The sequence below is a fragment of the Aegilops tauschii genome, chromosome 1 (assembly GCF_002575655.3).
Source record: "Aegilops tauschii subsp. strangulata cultivar AL8/78 chromosome 1, Aet v6.0, whole genome shotgun sequence".
Lineage (NCBI taxonomy): Eukaryota > Viridiplantae > Streptophyta > Magnoliopsida > Poales > Poaceae > Aegilops > Aegilops tauschii.
This window is the reverse complement of record NC_053035.3, coordinates 87,242,526-87,266,120: the sequence shown is the minus strand read 5'-3', so window position 1 is coordinate 87,266,120 and position 23,595 is coordinate 87,242,526. Positions and strand designations below refer to the sequence as shown.

General features: G+C 49.2%; 1 long non-coding RNA gene across 2 annotated transcripts; it reads left to right on the top strand.

The window, feature by feature from the left end:
- The first annotated feature begins 16,137 nt into the window (after window positions 1-16,137).
- LOC141041740 (uncharacterized) lies at window positions 16,138-19,656 on the top strand. Of its 2 annotated transcripts, XR_012203163.1 has the most exons (3): window positions 16,138-16,515; window positions 17,819-17,896; window positions 19,383-19,656. It is a non-coding gene; the product is annotated as an uncharacterized lncRNA (long non-coding RNA). The 2 variants fall into 2 exon arrangements; XR_012203165.1 differs by lacking the exons at window positions 16,138-16,515; window positions 17,819-17,896 and adding an exon at window positions 17,903-19,249.
- Window positions 19,657-23,595: the final 3,939 nt, after the last annotated feature.

Here is a 23,595-nt window from a genome sequence, read left to right as displayed (position 1 = left end):
CTGACCATGCTTATCGACCACCTCAATATACCGAGAGGAACCGCACTTCCTACAGTAGTTGTCATCCGCATACTCATGCCTAAACAAAAGGCAATTCTTTGGACAAACATGTATTTTCTCATAGTCCATGGAGAGCGCCTTCATGATTTTCTTCGTAGCGTACATGCTTTTTGGCAGTTCATGGCCCTCAGGCAGGCTGTTAGCCCATACTCCCAGAAATGCTTCGAAGCAACCTCGACTACAGCCGTACTCAGCCTTGACTGCCATCAGTTGCGAGATGGCATCCAGCACAGACAGCTTGGCACCCTCATAGAGAGGTTTCTTTGACGAGGCCAAGATTTCCAGGAAGGCCTTTGCGGTTTCCTCCGGCTCCTCCGGTTCATTCGCTGAATGTGACGGAGGTGTCGGCTGTGCAGCAAAGACATCATCTAGCATGTCTCTAACCCGATCGTCCTCATAACCAGCGACGCGTTGTCGTATCACCTCCTCTCTACCACGGTCCCGTTGGGCAAAGTTTATCGGCATATTAAAGTTGGGCATAAATCCATGTGTGCGAAGGTGCTTAGTCATCTCACTCTTATCTCTGCGGATATGTCTCTTACATTTGGCACACGGGCATTCTGGCACCATCCTCATTGGACTACGGAATATCTGTTTCAAAAACACATCAGTTTTCTCGACCCACTCTGTTGTTACTTGATTCCGACGGAAAAACCCACTATACATCCACTGATTATCTGCCATCTCTGCTTTATTGGAAGCCACACAACAAAATTAAGGATTCATTTAAATTACTCACATCAATATTTTATTTTTTTACAAGGTTGACGAGAAATGACATTTAATCCACCTACATCTCTAATAGGTAAAGATGGGTCCTAATCCCACCCGAGAATGTGTAGATTGAGTACGTTGTCCATGCTCTACCCCATTCCGAGACAAAATTTCGGCATCACCTCCCCGCTGTTCTCCAAATACACGTCTCGGCAAAATGCCGAGAGAATGTGCATCCGGAGAACAACAGGGAGGCGCCGCCGAAATCCTGTCTCGGAACGGTGTAGAGCATGAACAACGTACCCAATCTACACATCCTCGGGCTGTCCGTGGAAAGCGCTGGACAATCCGAAAGAGATGCGATGATAAATATGCAATTGAATGCATATTTATCGATGCAACCCTTTCGGACGGGAGACCTAGGTTACGCGACTAGATGTGAAAATTTAATCTAGTGACATGGAAAAAAAACTGGACGAGGTCATGGAATTGTTGCTCACCCTCCGATGTAGTCGATCAAAGGAGAGGGACGATCGTGGACCAACACCTCCAACGTCGACAATCACTCCACGAAGATGGAACACTACAAATCCTGTTAATTACACCGAGTGGAAAAAAATTAGGTCATCACCTCACATTAAGCATTGATACTTTTAACTATGAAAAAAAATCATGTTTCGTCAAGTGTCAAATTTTGTCCTTCAATTTTTTTAGCAAGATCATCATGATTAAATAACCACTCATCATATCATAATTTTGCAGCACATCTCACATAGCTACTTAACATTAAGCATTGACACTTAAAACTATGAAAAAAATCATATTTTGTCAAGTGTCAAATTTTGTCCGGTTTAATCACATCCAACATCTAACATCTCATCCATCTAACATAACCACTCACATCCAACATCTCACATAACCACTCATCACATCCAACATCTAACATCCAACATCCATCTAACATCCAAATGACAAGATCTCAAATGACAAGATCATCATCTAACCTAACAATCTAACATCCAACATCCATCCATGCATTCATTCATCCATCCAACAGTACCAAAAAATGAAAAAAATGAAGAATAAAAAGTAGCTCACCAAGAGGGGCGTGGAAGGGGGCGCGGCGGTGGAGGGGATGGTGAGGCAGGGGCGGTCGGGGACGGGAGGGACGGGGCCGGACGGAGCCGCGGCCGGCTGCAGGAGCAGCGGCGGGGTCGGGGGAGGCCGGGGCAGCACGCGGTCGGGGGAGGCCGGGGCAGCGGCGGGGTCGGGAGAAGGCCGGGGCGACGGCGGGTGGAGACGGCGGCGACGGCGGGTGTGGAGGCGGGGGCGGCGACGCGGCTGGAGTGGGAGGTGCGGCGGCGGCAGGGGAGGGGTGTGCAGGAGAGTGGGAGGTGCGGCGGCGGCAGGGGGCGTGCTGGAGTGGGAGGTGCGGCGGCAGGGGAGGGGTGGGGCGTGCGGCGGCGGCGCTCAGCTGGTCGGGGTCGGGGGAGATAGAATGAGTGGCCCGGGGTCGACGCGAGGGGATAAGGGGTAACTATGCCGATGGCTAAGCCGTCGGCATCGCTGAGGTCGCCACGTGGCACCTATGCCGACGGCTTAGCCGTAGACATATATATATATTTTTTTTTTATTTTTTTTTAATGACACATGGTATATAATTATATTAAAAATGATACATGGTATACATATTTTTTACATGCATGAACATTATTTACAATGTACAACAATTTTCATGATCCTTTTTTTTAATGGTTTGAAACATTATTTTTAATTACATGATCCTTTTTTTATATTGTACAACAATTTTCTAAAATATCACGTATATTTTTTTCTGAACCGAATTTTTTCTATGGTCAGCAACATTTCTTTATGATATAAATATTTGCTAAATTGTACTAACAAAAAATGTACATTGTGTTAAAATATTTCGAAATAAATTGAGGGGGGCAACATTTCTTTATGATATAAATATTTTTTATGGTCTCGCGAAAGGTGATACATAGGAGAGCAACTGACTGAGGGGTACCGTTACCGAGTGCCTGATCCGGTAACTATGCGAGTGCCTGATCCGTCTACTACCGTTTCCCCCCTCCAGGTGCCGGCGGCGGCGCCGTCCGTGAGGGGGGGCACACCCCGGAGACGCGTGCCGCCTCTTCGGACACGCCCCGCACGTATGAGGGCCGGGTACGACGCTCCGGTGGCATTGCTACCCCTAGGGCCCCCGTCCCGACTAACCCAGGAGCGGTTGACCACGAGATCTAGCCCTTTGACTTCCCACGGACGGGCTTTGACCAGTGGACCTCTCCACCCGGTTGTGTCAGGTCCGCCCATAGGGACACCCGGGAGCAACATCCGGGCCAAACCCACAGCTAAATCCACTCCGTGTAGACCCGACGCGTCTGTTTCCCCCTCCAGGTGCCGGCGGCGGCGCCGTCCGTGAGGGGGGCCACGCACCGGAGACGCGTGCCGCCTCTTCGGACATGCCACAACACCATCCCGCATGTATGAGGGCCCGGTACGACGCTCCGGTGGCATTGCTACCCCCCAGGGCCCCCGTCCCGCCTAACCCTGGAGCAGCTGACCACGAGATCTAGCCCATTGACTTCCGATGGACGGGCTTTGACCAGTGGACCTCTCCACCCGGTTGTGTCAGTTCGGCTCATAGGGACACCCGGGAGCAACATCCGGGCCAAACCCACAGCTACATCCACTCTGTGTAGACCCACGCGTCCGTTTCCCCCCTCCCGGTGCCGGCGGCGGCGCCGTCCGTGAGGGGGGCCACGCACCGGAGACGCGTGTCGCCTCCTCGGACATGCCACAACACCACCCCGCATGTATGAGGGCCCGGTACGACGCTCCGGTGGCATTGCTACCCCCAGGGCCCCCGTCCCGACTAACCCTGGAGCGGTTGACCACGAGATCTAGCCCTTTGACTTCCCACGGGCGGGCTTTGACCAGTGGACCTCTCCACCCGGTTGTGTCAGGTCCGCCCATAGGGACACACGGGAGCAACATCCGGGCCAAACCCACAGCTAAATCCACTCCGTGTAGACCCGACGCGTCCGTTTCCCCCTCCAGGTGTCGGCGGCGGCGCTGTCCGTGAGGGGGGCCACGCACCGGAGACGCGTGCCGCCTCTTCGGACATGCCACAACACCACCCCGCATGTATGAGGGCCCGGTACGACGCTCCGGTGGCATTGCTACCCCCCAGGGCCCCCGTCCCGCCTAACCCTGGAGCGGTTGACCAAGAGATCTAGCCCATTGACTTCCGACGGACGGGTTTTGACCAGTGGACCTCTCCACCCGGTTGTGTCAGTTCGGCTCATAGGGACACCCGGGAGCAACATCCGGGCCAAACCCACAGCTACATCCACTCTGTGTAGACCCGACGCGTCCGTTTCCCCCCTCCCGGTGCCGGCGGCGGCGCCGTCTGTGAGGGGGGCCACGCACCGGAGACGCGTGTCGCCTCCTCGGACATGCCACAACACCACCCCGCATGTATGAGGGCCCGGTACGACGCTCCGGTGGCATTGCTACCCCCAGGGCCCCCGTCCCGCCTAACCCTGTAGCGTTTGACCATGGGATCTAGCCCTTTGACTTTGCACGGACGGGCTTTGACCAGTGGACCTCCCACCCGGTTGTGTTAGGTCAGCCCATAGGAACACTTTGGAGCAACATCCGGGCCAGACCCACAGCAAGATCCCCTCCGTGTAGACCCGACGCGTCCGTTTCCCCCCTCCAGGTGTCGGCGGCGGCGCCGTCCGTGAGGGAGGCCACGCACCGGAGACGCGTGCCGCCTCTTCGGACATGCCACAACACCACCCCGCATGTATGAGGGCCCGGTACGACGCTCCGGTGGCATTGCTACCCCCCCTAGGGCCCCCGTCCCGCCTAACCCTGGCGCGGTTGACCACGAGATCTAGCCCTTTGACTTTGCACGGACGGGCTTTGACCAGTGGAACTCTCCACCCGGTTGTGTCAGGTCGGCCCGTAGGGACACCCGGGAGCAACATCCGGGCCAAACCCACAGCTACATCCACTCCGTGTAGACCCGACGCGTCCGTTTCCCCCCTCCAGGTGCCGGCGGCGGCGCCGTCCATGAGGGGGGCACACCGCGGACGTGAGGGGGGTCACACTCTGGAGACGGGTGTCGGGCGTTTGCAACCGCCACAAAACTTCTGTCGGCATAGCTGTTTTTGATTTTCATAAAATATAAGGATCTACATTCAAAAGAACATGACCGCACATTATTAACGTGCTCGAAAAAATACAAACTATATATATATATATTCATAATATATGAAAAAAAATACAAACTACATATATATTCATATGTATGTTTATATTTAACATGCTACATGTTAGTTGATATAATAATACATAAAAAAGCATAAAAAATATATAGGAAAAAAATATCTAACTATGCCGAGAGACGGCCAGGGTTTAGGCGGCGGGCGGTGTGCCGCGGATCGCTGACGTGGCATATATGCCGACGGCAGCCGTCGGCATAGGTTCTGGACGGTGCGGCCCGGATCGGTGACGTGGCATGCGGACCTATGCCGACGGCCCCTCGTCTCGGCCGTCGGCATAACTCCGACGACGTTAGCCGCCCGTCACCAGCGGGGTCGCCGGGCCCACTAGTATGCCGATGGCTGTTGTAAGCTGACGGCAGCTGTCGGCGTACTTGCAGCTAGGCCGACGGCCGTTCTATGCCGACGGTTGCCGTCGGCTTAGCTCTGTGTAGCCCGACGGCCAGAATACGCCGACGGCCAGGGCCAGGCTGTCGGCATAGCTCCGAAGAGGCCGACGGGAGCCGTCGGCATTGTTTTGGCCGTCGGGGTAGCACCCTGTTCCGGTAGTGTCTCGTCTCTCTTATGTTTGGGTCTGATGTCAGTGTGATGTGTGTGGGGATGGATATGGTCCTATCATGGTGTCTGTATTGCTTCAGGGGAAGTTTTTATAACTGTTTTGGGGTTGTATTTATGTCAAAGAGGCATGGAGGGAGCTGGAACAAATTTGTGATTTCTCATGGACACTTTCCTCTAAAAGGAAAAGGGCAGATTGCCTTGTGATCTAAATTTGTGGATCTTAAATACAACCTCTTCCCTACAGGAAGAGCACCAGTGTATGTGGCTTAGAATGTTGCATGAACAGAGGTGAGGCATTCCATAATCCAAAGTAGTTGCCCAGGAGGGTGTGTCATGCTACGGAGGGCTTGGCAAGCATTATTTTGCTGCTGATAATAAGCAGGTTAAGGAGAAGGAGAAGTGGGTGCTTGGATGCAGATGGTACCGGAGCAGTAATTCGAACCTGGTTTTGCTGAGTTATTAGCAGTGCATATGAGTATGACAATGGAGTATGCGTATGACAATCGAGCATGACTATGCGGAGGTAGTAAAAAATTAGTGTAATGGGTTAAATAGATATCATGTTGGCTCTTCTGTTCAGGAAATTAGGGAGATGTGTACGGAGTAATATTCAGGTGGAGTTGTTTGATGCAGAGTAGCAAATACGTGTGCTCATCTTTTAGCTAAAGCTGGTGTAAGGCTGCTGAGTGCTAAAGATGGTCCACTCTGCCAATGCTGGAGCATTTGTATCATGTGCTATATGAATGGAATACAAGTTTTCTCGACACAAACAAACTGCTGCAAGTGAATTGTTTGTATGAACCTACATAGTTTTCGCACAAGCTTCGTTTGGCACTGAGAAGATGAACCATCTTTTCTTAAACAATTTGTTATGTTCGCTTCAGAAGCTGAATCCACCTATGGCTAACCATTTTTGCAAAGATAATTAAACGACACAAATCGGAGCTATGTATCCTTACACATCTGCAATTCCTTACTGTTTGTGTAAGCACAAACAAGGTAACCCACCCAATGCGTAAAGCTCAATTCCATCAGATGTTATGGTTTAAGGGCCAAGTAAATAGGCCCCATTTTCTTGCAGTAATTTAACTTGGAGATGGGGATGACTCTCGAGCCCGCACCGCTACCATGCTAATGATCTGCTCTCCACTATGTCACCTCCTACCTGCCCGGTTGTCATTGCGCCACTGAGCCCATCCCACCATGATGCCTTCCATATCCCAACGATGCACGACAACAACACCCCACTCACGATGCCGGTTCCCTCGACGGCCTCTTGCTGCGATTGCAGTGCGATGCCTTAGACCAGGTGCATGTATGGTGTATTTTGTGGAGGGCGGCCCTCACATCTAGCTCAAGGAGAATATATTTTGTTTCTGCCAAAAAAGGAGAATATAATTTTCTGTTTCAGACATTCCCTGACACACGTGCCGTGCATGGTTGGGAACTCGGAATTGACATGTGGGGTATTGAGCTGTGCTTATTAGATTGGTGGTGTGATTTTTTCCATTGAATTAGAGGTGTGCGATTTTTTTCCCCATTGCAACGCACGAGCATTTTTGCTAGTTAGTACAAATAAAAAGGACCGAACTTATCCTCGTTGATCGCTGCCTATTTGACATCCCTGATGAAGGTTGTCGTGTTCATCATGCGAGCCACCCTTGCCCGCGCAGCGTCGAATGTCGCTTTGGCGGAGGCCAGACGTGCGCGCAGCATAGCTTCCTCCTGGATGGCGGTGAGCAGGGCTTCCTCCAAGTCTCTGCTTGCTGAGGCACGCAGCCCCCAACACCTGCACCCAGCTACATCTCTGCCTCCTCTCAGCACTTCATCTCGTACATGCCTTCCTCCTTCCTCTGCACCACACGAACATCCATCATCCGACCACATTGAATCCATGACCCTGGACTCCTCACCAAGTCGTTGAACATATCCATGACCTCACCACTTGTCATCTTCCTCCCAGGAAACCACACGCAGCAGCAACATCCCCTTCTCCTCCTGGCGAGCAGCAGCAGCCACTGCCACCTTCTCTCCAAACAGCAGCAGCTGCAACACACAGCAGTGCAGACCATCAGCAGCAGTTCCAGCAGCACACTCAGCCGCACCAACAGCAAGCAGCAGCGACTGCAGTTCTGCGAGCCTCCATGCTCACCGCACCAACAGCAAGGAGCAGCTTCAGCCCTTGCTCGACAGCACAGCCCTACTTCTTCCTCCCACGCAGCAATAGCAGTAGCAACATCCAGCAGCCACAACAGCAGCAGCCTTCACGGGAGGGACACCACCATCCAGCCGCTCGCAGCAGCTTCCGAGCAGCTGGCACAAGTCACAGCACCTCGCACCTGCGCCAGTCGCTGCCCCCTCCCAGCCGCCGCCACGAAATTAGCCCCACCGCCTCCTCTTCCCTTCAGGATCTATGGGCTGAAGCGCGAACAGAGGACGTCGAGCGATCCGGCGATGACAACCAGGGTATGTTTTTCCTTGGCGAGCAAGCCCTATTCACGACGGTTCATTTCCTCCCTAACATTCATGCACACAACAGTCCATCAACCTACGGGCCTAACAGGGTCATCAACCGTGCTGCCGGCTGGGCTAAGCCATGGGCCTTTTCTTTAGAACAGCTATGATCCTTCTATGTATGGATATGTGTGTATGCAAATATATGGATTTATGAGCGCCTCCCAAGGATTGCGCCCTAGGCGGTCGCCCCTCTGGCCTAGCCCACAGCCGGCCCTGAGTGAAGGATACAGCCATCAAGAACGATATTGAAGTGTATGCATTGCCCCTTGGCCTCATAGTCACACACACTGAAAAACATTGTTATTCTCTACATGTAGTTGATAACGTTACTGGTTATGATTTAAGATTTTGTCTCGTCATCATCTTTGGGATTCCACTTGCATTTTTTTTTAGAAAAGGAGGATGACACCCCCCCCCCCCCCCCCCCCCGGCCTCTGTATCTGGGAGATGCATACGGCCACTTTATTGATTATTCTTGAGGACCTTACAAAGTATTACAACAATGTGCCTGAATCCACCATCTTGGCAACATATGCCGCTACTCCTATCCAAAATGATGAAGGGGTGCTAGCTGGGCCACTACCCAGACCACTCACCTAAGCCTAACATCAAAAGCCGGAAGCCGAAACACATTCGGAAGCCCCAGCCGAGCCACATACCGGGTCTGGGGCACAATCCGGTCAGACGCACTCGTGTGTCGTCGCCGCCATCTTTCACAGGTCCGTCTTCAGATCAAATTGAGGCTTCTACCTTGTCTGGCCACTCAGCCATCGGCGTCACCACGACACCAGACAGCTTCGTCCTCCTGCGCGAGTCCATCGTCACACATCGGACGCCGAATCTCCACTGCGCCACGCCGCCGAGATACGCCGCCATCAATGAGTAGAATGAAGCACCGCAGCCGAGACCGGCAGGGCTGCTGAAGACCAATCCGCCGCCAAGCAACCAAAGCATCACATCCACCCCAAGCTCACCACGAACGACACCCCCAAGAGGGTGACGACGCCCGGAGTGCCGCTGTCGCTCGATCCGGCAAGGATTTGGGCTTTCGCCCGGCATACGAGCTGGGTGGAAGGAAGAGGGGAAGGAGGCAACCTGGACGGCGCCTGCAAGAAGGGTACGGCGCCCTCGGGCGTCGCCGCCGTCGTGACCAGCACTGCTGGCCTCGGATTTCTCCGGAGCCACCTCCCACCTCCAGCCGCCAAACAGGTACAACTACGGCGACAAAGGCCGCCCAAAGCAGGACCATCGGAGGCAGCCCTGGTTGAAGTAGACGGAGGCCTTCAGATCTGGATCGGGCGCCGCCGAGACGCCCGCACCACAGCCGCCACCTTGCATGGCCATCAAAGGTTTTCATATCATTCTGCACCTGCAAAGGAGTCTAATTTCACTATCCAGCAAGTGGTTCTCCAGGAGTATATGGAAGCTTTATTTTATTTACCTCTGTCCCATGCGGCTTATCAGTAATCTGTTCAAATGCAAGAATTATGTACATATGGCCCTATTAGCACAGCATGTTCAATCAAAGTATTTTGGGGGGTTTTCTTAGTTATTTTGCCATCAAGATTTATAATCTCCTAATATATTGGTCATCAGCCATTTCAGCGCCCCCCCCCCCCCCCCCCCCCCCCCCTCCTCATATTAGCTGGATATGGAAATTTTCTTGCCAGGACAAACACGAAGTTTCTTGTAGGTACTTCTCCATGATCGGCTAAATACAATGATTTTTCTTCATCGGAAGAAACTTGTCCAATCATATAATTTGCTTTGCTAGATTGTCAAACAGAACTTCAAAGTTTATTCTGGACATGCCCTTTTCCTATCACCTATGGTGTTAAATTAACTTTATCCAAAGTGTTTGAACACATATTACAAGCGCAATTTTTATTCCATGTGCTCCTAGTCACTCTGTCCTAGCCACGCTCTCTCCCTCACTAATCACGACCTCCTACCTCATCCCTCCTAGCTAAACCATGGCGGATCTAGCTGCATCACAGCCCTTGTTCCAGGTCACCGCCCGACAATTCCTCCCTTAGCCGTTGGGACCTTCCCTCCAATCCTCTCCTGCTTGCTGCCGTGCCAAATACCATCAGCATTGCCAAGGAGGAAGTCGCCTCACCCTCGTCCTTTGCCAAGCTGGAGACGAACGATGTGTCCTTGCCATCTCAGGTGTTTCCTTGAAGTTCCCTTCCCCTCATCAAGCGGCGACCGTCAGCTCCATCTTGATATCTTACATCCTAGTGCTATGACAACTGAAGCAGCCAGGAATACCGTCCATGAGGACCATGATAGCCTCTTTGACAGGCAACGAGTTTGTTTCATCACCGTCTTGATACCATGGCCGGTATCCTGTGTAATGCATGCGACATGCTCGATGATTTTCCTGCTACGTTCGTGTTCGCCTACCCCAATTTGTTTGGGTCTAAAGGCTTAGTTGTTGTTTGTATTCTAGCCAAGTTGTTTTCAGGGTGTGGCATTGCAAACAGTGGCGGATCTGGCAGTCATGGCATCATTTTTGGAGGTGTTACCGCTAGATGTAAAACAAAAAAAACAAAAAAACTGCGATGAGTAAACTTCTATCCAGGATCGGTTTGGGTCAACCTTTTGGTACAACTAAAAGATACCCCGCGCGTTGCTGCGGGAACTTAGAGCAAAGAATTTGCAAGATAAAAATATGGACTATGTTATATACATGTGATAGCAAACCATGTTTTAAAGTAGTAGAGCCATGTATTGATGATCAGTGTATCAAATGGTGTTTCAAACACAACATGTCATATGTGGTAAACTATCTCGAACCCCAATATATATATACCAGAAAATGGTGTTTCAAACATTCAGAATAAATTTTCAAAACGTCTAAAAGCAGTGAGTATAAAAATTAATCTTTCATGCTCATGCTTCGGGTTAGGCTAAAGGTTTCATAACATAACATCTCGGCATTCTCACATTTGCAGAAGTCAGTCAGCAGCTAGCAAACTTCAAGCCCTCAAATGACCAAAAATACTTTAGTATGTAAGTTCACTGTCTCCAATTCAGTCTAAATGCTGCAGAAAAATATCAGATGGATGCCATAGGAAACAATGAAATATGTTATCAGTAAGTATTTGGGAAAAGGAATTGGCACCTGAAACCAAAACTTCCTTTGGCTACTTGTGTCTTCTTGTTTCTTATATGGCATAACACTGCAGCGGCAGGTGCTATACTGAAGTTACTATCTGTAAAAAAAAGAGCCATTTCAAAAATATGTTTGAACAACTGCATGATCTATTTGATGGAATGAGATAGATGGAATTAACTTGACTAATTATTGCAGAAATTGAATTGGATAGAGCAAGTAAAGATAGTGATAGCTAGTCAACAATATATTCTAAAAGGATAAGTATATTTTTCGTCCTCGAACTCTTCCGAGTTTAGAAATCATCCCTCTACTCCAAACCGGATAGTTTTCGTCCCTCAACTATCAAAACCGGATAGTTTTCGTCCCTCGTGCCGCTTCGGGCTGTTTTAGTACGTAGTGAACAGTAACTGAAGCCTCTTTGATGCCAAAAAGTTTCATATATGCTTTGCTTTTTTTTTTAAATTTACTGTTCATCGACGTATATATTTACAGTTTTTTGTTTGCCATGAGCTGCTCGAATGTCGAAACACCACAAATTTTGCACGGGTCTTGCGCACCAGAGTATCTTCGATGCTGTAAAATTTCAGATTTTTTTGATATTTTTTCTTTTTTTTCGATTTTACTGTTCACCAAGTTAGTGTTCACCGCGTACTAAAACCGCCCGAAGCGGCACGAGGGACGAAAACTATCCGGTTTTGATAGTTGAGGGACCAAAACTATCCGGTTTGAAGTTGAGGGACGATTTCTAAACTCTCGGAAGAGTTCGAGGACGAAAAATATACTTATCCCTATTCTAAATACTACAAAACAGAGAAACGTCCTTACCTCCTTTAGGATTACAAATTCTGTAGGCAGAATAGCATTTTGTCACGCATCATCAGACAATCTAGCAACCTTCAATCAACATTTGTTTTCAAATAAAATGGAGAGTACAGTACATAAATTAGTAAATGCACCCGCAAAAAAGGGTAGTGCATTCATGTGTAGCATGACTGTCCAACAAAAATAAATTTGTAGAATAGGAAGTCATCAGAGAGCAAACAACTTTTTTGTGATCAGGCAGGCAAACCATTGATGTAATGCTTGAGGGAGAAACCGCAGCAGTCACAAGTGGTGCGTGGTGTCACCAACAGATGAGTGTTGTTAGCTCTGACACAAAGACCAGTGAGAGGAAACAAATAATCAGAAGGGATAACAAAACACACAAATGATTATGCAATGTAGATAAGAAGGGGCTACATAGTTGTCGGATCATAGCTTTAATTAACTGATGAAATGCCAAGTAGTAATCTGTCAATCCTTGAAACGAACAGTTCATTTGGTTAATCTAACCACAAATGCATGGCTAAAGATACAACCAAACCTCCCATCTACCTCGGTACAGGACATAAATCCATCAATCTTTCTCATCTTTCTTCTGAACTCTAAAAAAGACTCCAGTTGGTAGCTAAAAGATCCCAAACACTAACTGAGCTGGAGTTGAGAAATTGTACATAACATATCACTGCTGTACATATTATATCAGATGGTCATACCTTCAGTGTATACAATATAATGTACTGGGAAATCTCCAATAACAATCTAATATTAAATGGAGGAGGTGTCTTTGCATATTCTAACAAACAAACGATCATATGTTACACAACCATGTCAAGCGACCCCATTACCTATGTGCATACGGGTTGACTTCAATCCAAGGGCAACATGAAAAAAATGGAGGATAATGAAACTGAACAACAGAGGCGTAAATAAAATAAAATATGAGGAAATAAATAGAAATACACGCAGTCACACACTAAAAAAGAGAGGTAGGAATCAGAGAAAGAAGGTGAGGGAGAAAGAGCCTGAAGAATCCCTCCTGATCCCCAACAGTGCGCCTCTGAGGCATGGTCGGCGGCGGCAGACAGCATCCTTCCCCAAGGACGTTCCCAAGCAACGGGCCACATCTAGCGTTGGTTGAGACTTGAGACCCCTTCCTCTCCGCCCAAGGAGTGAAGTTCGGCAACCGGCGCTGCTGGTCTGCGGAGGAGGCACGTCGCCCCGATTGGTGGCAGATTTGACAGGCGAAACAAGCAGATGGCGCAGCGGAGGCCGACTTGGTTTGGAATAAGAGGACTGAAACTGAAGGGGAAGAGGCCATGGTGGCTGCGTTCTAGGAGGTGAGGAGCCGAGATGTGATTGGATGATGACGTGGCTATGTTGCATGTTGAAATAAATCAAATAATGGGGGTGAACTTCTTAAGTGTATAGGATTAATTTACTTACCTATTAAGACTTGCTTTTGCTATGCTTCGGTGGGTTCCGTTCCCTTAACCAAGCCACTGCCTATGAGTCGCCGGCTCATTCTTCAACAGGCACGAGGCCAGAGATCACTTTCCCCTCTCACTGTTGGGGAGCTCAACACGGTTTCACGTTCCATTTCACTATCCACTGGGGGTTCTTTTCACAGTCCACGAGGTGTTGCCAAGATCTCTGATGTAGATACCCGTACTCGAGTGTTTTCTTTTCTCTCTTGATTTAGATTCCCTTGATGATTAACGAATAAATACATTATGTGTATTTTTTTTGCGAGAAACTTTCAATCTATTCATCTTCAATCATGACACTACAAAGAACAACAGAGCTAATAAAAATTACAACCATGTCCGCGGACCACCTAGCGACAACTAGAAGCACCGAAGCGAGACGAAGGCATGCCGCCGTCCTCGCCCGTCCCTCACCGAAGTCGGCCAAACCTTGTTGTAGTAGACAGTCGGAAAGTCGTCGTGCTAAGGCCCCATAGGACTAGCGCACCAGAGTAGCAACCATCGCCGATGAAGAAAGTCGTAGATCAGAAGAATCAACCCTGTAAACACCTAAACGAAGACGAACGAAGACCAGATCCAAATAGATCCACCGAAGACCAACACCGACCTAATCCCGCAAGATCCGACAGAGACAAACCTTCACACGCTCTCCGACGATGCTAGACGCACCATCGAGACGGGGATAGAATGTGGGAGGCATTATTCCTACTAAGGGACGTCGCCGCCGCCACACAGCCCCAACCAACACGCTGACTCTAACAAGAACGGGAACATGGTCCCTCCCGCCGGCGGGGGGGCCGGGATGCCCGCACCTCCATGGCCTAGAGGCCATCGGAGACGGGACGGACTGGCGGCGCCGACGGGAGAAGAGCTTTTCTTGTGGAGGAGGAAAGAGATCTCTCACTCGTGAGTTCTTTGATCGCCACGTTTAAATTTTTTTATCACTATGGGCGTGTTTGGTTGCCTGCATGAGGCCCAACCAGACCCACGCGGGAAGAAAATGGCCTGTTTGGTTGGCTGCATACACTGTTGGGCCTGCATGGCACGATGTTTAAAGCACTCCTGGGCCTGGCTCCTTGGGAACGCTCGAATCAATAGTTTCTCCAGAGCCAGGCCCGAGCGGTGCATGTGGGCGGCGGTGGCTGCACGCGTGCGGCCATGCTCGAGAAGCCGCGTTGCTTCCCGAAGCACTGACAATTATTAGCCTCACCGCCCCTCACCACTCCCTCTCCCCACTCTCGCCCACTCTCCCAACTCTCATCGGTGGCGGCGGATCGGAGGAGAGCAAGAAGACCACTGGACTCCATCACCGGCGAGCGGATCATCACCTGGCCCGCGGCAATGGTGGTAAGCACATCTCTGTTCGTCATGCACTGCTTTTCCGCGTTCGATCCGGCGGTACATTCGATCCACGGCGAAGAGGGGAATGGGGAATAGAGGTAGATAAGCATGGCCATTCATACTAGTTCATACGAGTTCATACTAGTTCATGCAAGATCAGAATAGAGGTAGATGCGGATGGAGTAGAAGGGGGATTGAGGGATTGGGGGTACACAACAGACACTGGCTAACCGCGGTGGCCGTTGAGGCGTGCGGGGCGGCGGGTCGAGTGGCTAGCCTTCATCTTCTTGTCCATCGTCGTGCGGGGCGGCGGGTTGTCGTCGTCCTCACCGGAGTCGAGGTCGGTCTGCCAGGTAGGACGGCCTGGCTCCGGCGCCCTCACTGGCATCTGCACTGGTTCTTCCTCCTCCTTAGGCTCCCCATCGTTGACCGCCGGCGGCACGATTGTCGTCTTCCAGTACACTGCGGCACAGCGGTCATTAGGAGCCCATTAGTTCTTGTACTTGGACCACCTCTTCATCTGTTTAGCGTCGTTGGAGACGGCCTGATTCATGGCCCAACGAATGATGTCGACTGCCATCGTGCCCTTCGCTGGGTTAGGAATCAACGTATGACGCCCAGATAATTAAGCTACAGTAATCTCCTGCTAATGATGCCATGTCATCACTTTTACGCTTGCTAAATCACTTGATCCAAATCACTATTCAAATTCAAATTCAAATTAAAGTCCAAAATTCAAATTTCTCAAAAAGGCAAAATAAAAAGTTCAAAGTGTGGAAAATATTCCATAACTAATTATGGTGGTGACCCAACACTTTTGTAGAGTACTTAAATACCCTTTTGTGAATGTAATAGTGGCTAAAATATAATTATTAAATGCTTTTTAAACTATAAAAATACTAAACTATTTTATTTTAACCTCAAACTAAATGTGGCAGTGGTATAATTAGTAAAACCAATTTTGGTGCTCTTCCTATGTTTTATAAAGCTATTTATAAATACATGAAAGGAAACTTAATTGAAAACAAAAACTACAAAAAGAAAAAAAACAACAAAACGGTTAAAACAAAAGGAAACCCCCTGGCTCCTCCCGGGCCTCGGCCCACTCCCACCCATCCAGCCCAATCCCCCCCCCCCGCACCGGGTGCCCCTCTCCCTGCTTCCTGTTCCTCGGTCTCAGACCGCAACAAGGACGTGCTCCCGCCCGACCACCTCGCTGGCCACGCCGACGAGGGGATAAGGACGCCGTCGTAGCGCCCCCTCGGGTTCCCCTCCCCATCTCATCCACTCCCCCCTTTCCCCACACTCTCCTCTCCCCCTGTCCCAGATCCACCCCGGCCGCGCCCCGTCATCGCTGTGGATCTCGCTTCGCCGCGGCGACGTCGACCGCCGGCCCCCGTCCCTCTCCGACGCGTCCAAGGACTCCGCCGGCCTCGACCTCACCCTCGGCCTACACCAGCTGGAGCCGGGGAGGCCCCACGTCGTCTGCATCGAGCTCGCCTCCCCGCCGGGCGTCGTCGTCTGCCGCGGTCGATCCGGCCACTCTGCTGCTACTAAGCTCCCGCCGGCCATCGTGTGCCTCAACGTGAGCCCCTCCGTCGTTCCCCTCCTCCCCCCTCTCGATTTCGTCGCTGTAGCCGTCGATCCCAAGCTTGTGGCCGCCACGGCCGAAGCTCGTTCGAGCTGCCGTTCGCTGCCGCTTCCGCGTACGCGTCCCCGCTGCCTGTTTCGCTATTGCTCGTTGATGCTGCCGCTCCTAGCCGCTTCCTACTGCTACTACTACTGGCTGTTGCCATTTTGCTGCTGCACTACCCCGCGCCACTCGCCACCGCCGCGCGCCCGCCACTGCTGCCGATCGCGCCATGCCTTCGCTGCCCGCGACCGCTCAGGCCGCCTCGCTCGCCCCGCTGCCAAGCCCCTGCCTCACGCGTACCCCGCCGTTGGCCGCCGCTGCTGCCGCCCGCCGGTGCCTCGCCGCCCCGCGCCCACCTCCGCAGACGCCCGCCTCCTCCTAGCGCTCGTGCCCAACCCGGACACGCCCCGTGCAACCGCCCGTGCTGCCTGCACTCGCCGCTGACAGCCATGGCCGGAGCCCCGCTCCCCTGCGCACGCCCACACCCCTGCGCCCTCGCTCGCCCGAGCCGGCGCCCAACGGCCTAGCGCGGCCGCGGTCGCCTCCGCCGGGGCTGAGCCGGCCCCCCTGCTGCATGTCGCGCCCCTTGGCTGGCCATGGACGCCCGTGCCTGGGCTGTGCCTCTGGCCACTCGGGCCGTCCCTTTTAAAGAAAAATAAAATTATTAAATAAAAGAATTAATTAGTGAAATAGTTAATTAGTTGATTAGTTAATCTAGTTAATTAACCTAATCACACTGACTTGTGGACCCCCCATCTAAATTATCTTAACTAGCTAATAAAACTCCTGTTAATAAAACACCCTATGACACCTGGGCCCCACTGCCCACTTTGACCAGTCAACTGGGACTGTTGACTGCTGACTCAGCAGTCAATAGGTCCTGCCTGTCCTACACATACACACACTGCTGGGTACACTTCTGTGTACCCATAGCAGTTTCTGTTTATTAATATTTTAAATTAAATTAAATCCAGGAAAATAGGAAATCTTTTAAAACTTTAAAAATTGATAGAAAATAACGCGTAAGTCAGATAAAAAAGTTTTATACATGAAAGTTGCTTAGAACGACGAGACGAATCGGAATACGCTCTCCGTTCATCTGTCACATGCCCCTAGCATAGCGAACATCGAACTTTTCCCCTCTGGTTCGTCTGTCTGAAAATGCCTAACTCTGGGAACACGTCTAGCTCTGCATGTTGTCCTGTTATGCTCTTGCTTGCTATGTATTTACTGTTTCTCTCCCTCGTCTCTTCAGTAGACCCCGTGACGGCTGCCGATGCCACTGTGATCGACTACGTCGACGACGACCCCTCCTTCTCGCCTGAGCAACCAGGCAAGCACCCCCTTTGATCATCCCGATATCGCCCATTCCATTCTCTAATGATTGCATTAGATTTTGCTACTCTTATTGTTTGCTCGTATTCTGATGCATAGCCTGCTTTTGTACCTGCTATTGTTACCTACCTGCTTATCCTAAACTGCTTAGTATAGGTTGGTTAGTGATCCATCAGTGACCCCACCTTGTCCTTGTTGCCCATGCTTCATCATCGACGACTCGATCAACGTGATCGACGACCAGAGCCCGACACCTCACATCACATCACGCCCCTTTTTGTTGCTCGACTCTGCAGAGTTACCATCGAGTGCCGAGGGTGGAACCTCATACATCACTCCTGATGAGATCTCTGTAGTGTAGCTATTCGGTCGTGGTCATCGAGGGTGATTCCTCTTTAACCACTTCCGGTACGACTCTGTTGTGCAACACCTCAAGTGTGAACCTCGAGGGTGGTTCCTCTTACGTTCACCTTGATGATTACATCGAGTGGAATACTCCGAGGGTGATTCATGGGTTTTCCCCTTGATATTTGGACACACGGTTACCTTGACTTTACTTGAGACATTGGTGAAAGTCGGGCGGGCACGGAGAGCACCCGAGGAGTTACGGTGGCGGCTGGCTGTTTAGCGGTATCACCCAGGAGGGGGTGATAGCTCCAGACTTGTCCCGACAGCCGTCACTTATTTTAATAATGCACTAACAGGTTTGGGTATTTGTTCTGAGTTGGCCTCTGGCCTTTACGCACTAACCACCACGCGAGAATAGTTATGGGCCTCGACGTCGCAGTATCAACCAAAGCTTTGTCAGACGTCCAGTTCAGTATTTTGGCATGGTCGGATCGTACTGGCCATCCGAGGCGGTGCTGGTATCCACCATGCACACAACGACACGGAGTGCAACGGGCAACGGGCCCAGACCTCGGAGTGCTTAAGATGTAGACCGGCGGGGACCTCTCTGCTGAGCCTAGGTAGGGCTACGACGTGTTGATATTCCGAGGCATTGACCTAGAAAAGTGTGTCCGGCCAGAGTAATCAAGCGTGTTGGAAAACATGGTGCACCCCTGCAGGGAAGACATATATTCGGATACCGTGTCCACGATAATGGACGTTCAGACTTGTATCCTGATCTTATACAACTAGAAATGGATACTTGATATGTGATGGATATGTGGCCCTGGGATTGCTTCCTCGCAGGGAGTCGAGGAAGGATCTCTGGGCATTAATATTACAACATGCTTATTAATATAAAATGCTATTATTTACTCTTCTACATGTTGCAAGATGCTTGGAGCTGCTTGAAGATGCTAGTCTTCGATAGGCTAGGCCTTTCCCTCTATTCTGGCATTCTGCAGTTAAGTCCACAGACACAACCCTTCCATTTGATATCATTGCATACTTAGTTTAGATCTGATGCTTGCGAGTACTTTGGATGAGTACTCACGGTTGCTTTGCTCCCCCTTTCCCCCATTCTTTCTTCTTTCTAGTTGTTGCAACCAGTTGGTGGATCCCTGGAGCCAGATGCCACCGCCGATGCCTACTTCTACGTCAAGACCACCGACGACCAGGAGTAGTTAGGAGGTCCCAAGCAGGAGCCCTTGCCTCTTCGATCGTTGATGTTTGTGATAGCCTTCTTAAGGCATCCTTGTCTAACTTATGTCTGTACTCAGATATTGTTGCTTCCGCTGACTCTTGTGTATGGAGCTATGTATTTGAGCCCTCGAGGCCCCTGGCTTGTAATATGAAGCTTGTATTATTTTATTTGTGTCTAGAGTTGTGTTGTGATATCTTCCCGTGAGTCCCTGATCTTGATCGTACACATTTGCGTGTATGATTAGTGTACGGTCGAATCGGGGGCGTCACACAACGTCTTCAACTCTTGTGTAGTGGCCCTCATGACCACTGCATCAGATTCCTTCTGCATGTCACGCAATGAGGGCCACTGCATCAGATTCCTTCTGCATGTCAGGCATGGAGCCGAAGTTCGAGCACACCTCCATGGTGTTCTCGAACTTGGTGCGGTCACCACCCGACCACCCGAGGAAGAAGGCCCTCCAGCCAATACCCCAAAGGAAGGGGTTGGCGTCGGAGCTGGAGCTGGAGCTCATGGCGATGGAGAGGAGGAAGGTTGATAGTGAGAGAAGAGAGGGGGTGGGTAAGTGCTACCTCTTGAGCACTGCGTTGGTTTTTCCTTGAAGAGGAAAGGGTGATGCAGCAAAGTAGCGTAAGTATTTCCCTCGGTTTTTGAGAACCAAGGTATCAATCCAGTAGGAGGCCACGCACAAGTCCCTCGCACCTACACAAACAAATAAATCCTCGCAACCAACGCAATAAAGGGGTTGTCAATCCCTTCACGGTCACTTATGAGAGTGAGATCTGATAGATATGATAGAATAATATTTTTGGTATTTTTATGATAAAGATGCAAAGTAAAATAAAAGGCAATAAAAATAGCTAAGTGTTGGAAGATTAATATGATAGAAAATAGACCCCGGGGCCATAGGTTTCACTAGAGGCTTCTCTCGAGAGCATAAGTATTACGGTGGGTGAACAAATTAATGTTGAGCAATTGACAGAATTGAGCATAGTTATGAGAATATCTAGGTATGATCATGTATATAGGCATCACGTCCGAGACAAGTAGACCGACTCCTGCCTGCATCTACTACTATTACTCCACACATCGACCGCTATCCAGCATGCATCTAGAGTATTAAATTCATAAGAATAGAGTAACGCTTTAAGCAAGATGACATGATGTAGAGGGATAAACTCATGCACTATGATATAAACCCCACCTTGTTATCCTCAATGGCAACAATACAATACGTGCCTTGCTGCCCCTACTGTCACTGGGAAAGGACACCGCAAGATTGAACCCAAAGCTAAGCACTTCTCCCATTGCAAGCAAGTCAATCTAGTAGGCCAAACCAAACTGATAATTCGAAGAGACTGCAAAGATAACCAATCATACATAAAAGAATTCAGAGAAGATTCAAATATTATTCATAGATAAACTTGACCATAAACCCACAATTCATCGGTCTCAACAAACACACCGCAAAAGAAGATTACATCGAATAGATCTCCACAAGAGAGGGGGAGAACATTGTATTGAGATCCAAAAAGAGAGAAGAAGCCATCTAGCTAATAACTATGGACCCGAAGGTCTGAGGTAAACTACTCACACATCATCGGAGAGGCTATGGTGTTGATGTAGAAGCCCTCCGTGATCGATGCCCCCTCCGGCGGAGCTCCGAAAAAGGCCCCAAGATGGGACCTCACGGGTACAGAAGGTTGCGGCGGTGGAATTAGGTTTTTGGTTCCGTATCTGGTAGTTTGGGAGTACATGGGTATATATAGGAGGAAGAAGTACGTCGGTGGAGCAACGTGGGGCCCACGAGGTTGGAGGGCGCGCCAAGGGGGGTAGGCGCTCCCCCTACCTCGTGTCCTCCTGGTTGATGTCTTGACGTAGGGTCCAAGTCCTCTGGATCACGTTTGTTCCAAAAATAACGTTCCCGAAGGTTTCATTCCGTTTGGACTCCGTTTGATATTCTTTTTCTGCGAAACTCTGAAATAGGCAAAAAACAGCAATTCTGGGCTGGGCCTCCGGTTAATAGGTTAGTCCCAAAAATAATATAAAAGTGTAAAATAAATCCCATTAATGTCCAAAACAGACTATAATATAGCATGGAACAATACAAAATTATAGATACGTTGGAGACGTATCAAGCATCCCCAAGATTAATTCCTGCTCATCCTCGAGTAGGTAAATGATAAAAACAGAATTTTTGATGTGGAATGCTACTTGGCATAATTTCAATGTAATTCTCTTAATTGTGGTATGAATATTCAGATCCGAAAGATTCAAGATAAAGGTTTAATATTGACATAAAAGTAACAATACTTCAAGCATACTGACTAAGCAATTATGCCCTCTGAAAATAACATGGCCAAAGAAAGTTCATCCCTACAAAATCATATAGTTTAGTCATGCTCCATTTCCGTCACACAAGAATGCTCTCATCATGCACAACCCCGATGACAAGCCAAGCAATTGTTTCATACTTTAGTAATCTCAAACTTTTTTCAACCTTCACGCAATACATGAGCGTGAGCCATGGATATAGCACTATGGGTGGAATAGAATATAATGATGGGGGTTATGTGGAGAGACAAAAAAGGAGAAAGTCTCACATCAACGAGGCTAATCAATGAGCTATGGAGATGCCCATCGATTGATGTTAATGCAAGGAGTAGGGATTGCCATGCAACCGATGCACTAGAGCTATAAATGCATGAAAGCTCAACAAAAGAAACTAAGTGGGTGTGCATCCTACTTGCTTGCTCACGAAGACCTAGGGCATTTGAGGAAGCCCATTGTTGGAATATACAAGCCAAGTTCTATAATGGAAGGTTCCCACTAGTATATGAAAGTGACAAAACAAAAGACTCTCTATCATGAAGATTATGGTGCTACTTTGAAGCACAAGTGTGGTAAAAAGGATAGTAGCATTGTCCCTTTTTTTTGGGCCTTTCTCTTTTTTTGGGACAATGCTCTATGAATGATGATCATCACACTTCTATTTATTTACAACTCAATGATTACACCTCGATACTAGAACAAGGTATGACTCTATATGAATGCCTCCGGCGGTATACCGGGGTAACAATGAATCAAGAGCGACATGTATGAAAAATTATGAACGGTGGCTTTGCCACAAATACGATGTCAACTACATGATCATGCAAAGCAATATGACAATGATGAGTGTGTCATAATAAACGGAACGGTGGAAAGTTGCATGGCAATATATCTCGGAATGGCTATGGAAATGCCATAATAGGTAGGTATGGTGGCTGTTTTGAAGAAGATATAAGGAGGTTTATGTGTGAAAGAGCGTATCATATCACGGGGTTTGGATGCACCGGCGAAGTTTGCACCAACTCTCAATGTGAGAAAGGGCAATGCATGGTACCGAAGAGGCTAGCAATGATGGAAGGGTAAGAGTGCGTATAATCCATGGACTCAACATTAGTCATAAAGAACTCACATACTTATTGCAAAAATCTACAAGTCATCAAAAACCAAGCACTACGCGCATGCTCCTAGGGGGATAGATTGGTAGGAAAAGACCATCGCTCGTCCCCGACCGCCACTCATAAGGAGGACAATTAAAGAACACCTCATGTTTCAAATTTGTTACATAACGTTTAACATACGTGCATGCTACGGGACTTGCAAACTTCAACACAAGTATTTCTCAAATTCGCAACTACTCAACTAGCACAACTTTAATATCACTACCTCCATATCTCAAAACAATCATCAAGCATCAAACTTCTCTTAGTATTCAGCACACTGATAAGAAAGTTTTTTTACTAGTCTTGAATACCTAGCATATTAGGATTATTTAAGAAAATTACCATGCTGTTTAAGACTCTCAAAATAATATAAGTGAAGCATGAGAGAATAGTAGTTTCTATAAAACAAAACCACCACCGTGCTCTAAAAGATATAAGTGAAGCACTAGAGCAAAAACTATATAGCTCAAAAGATTTAAGTGAAGCGCATAGAGTATTCTAATAAATTCTGAATCATGTGTCTCTCTCAAAAGGTGTGTCCAAAAAAGATGATTGTGGTAAACTAAAAAGCAAAGACTCAAATCATACAAGACGCTCCAAGCAAAACACATATCA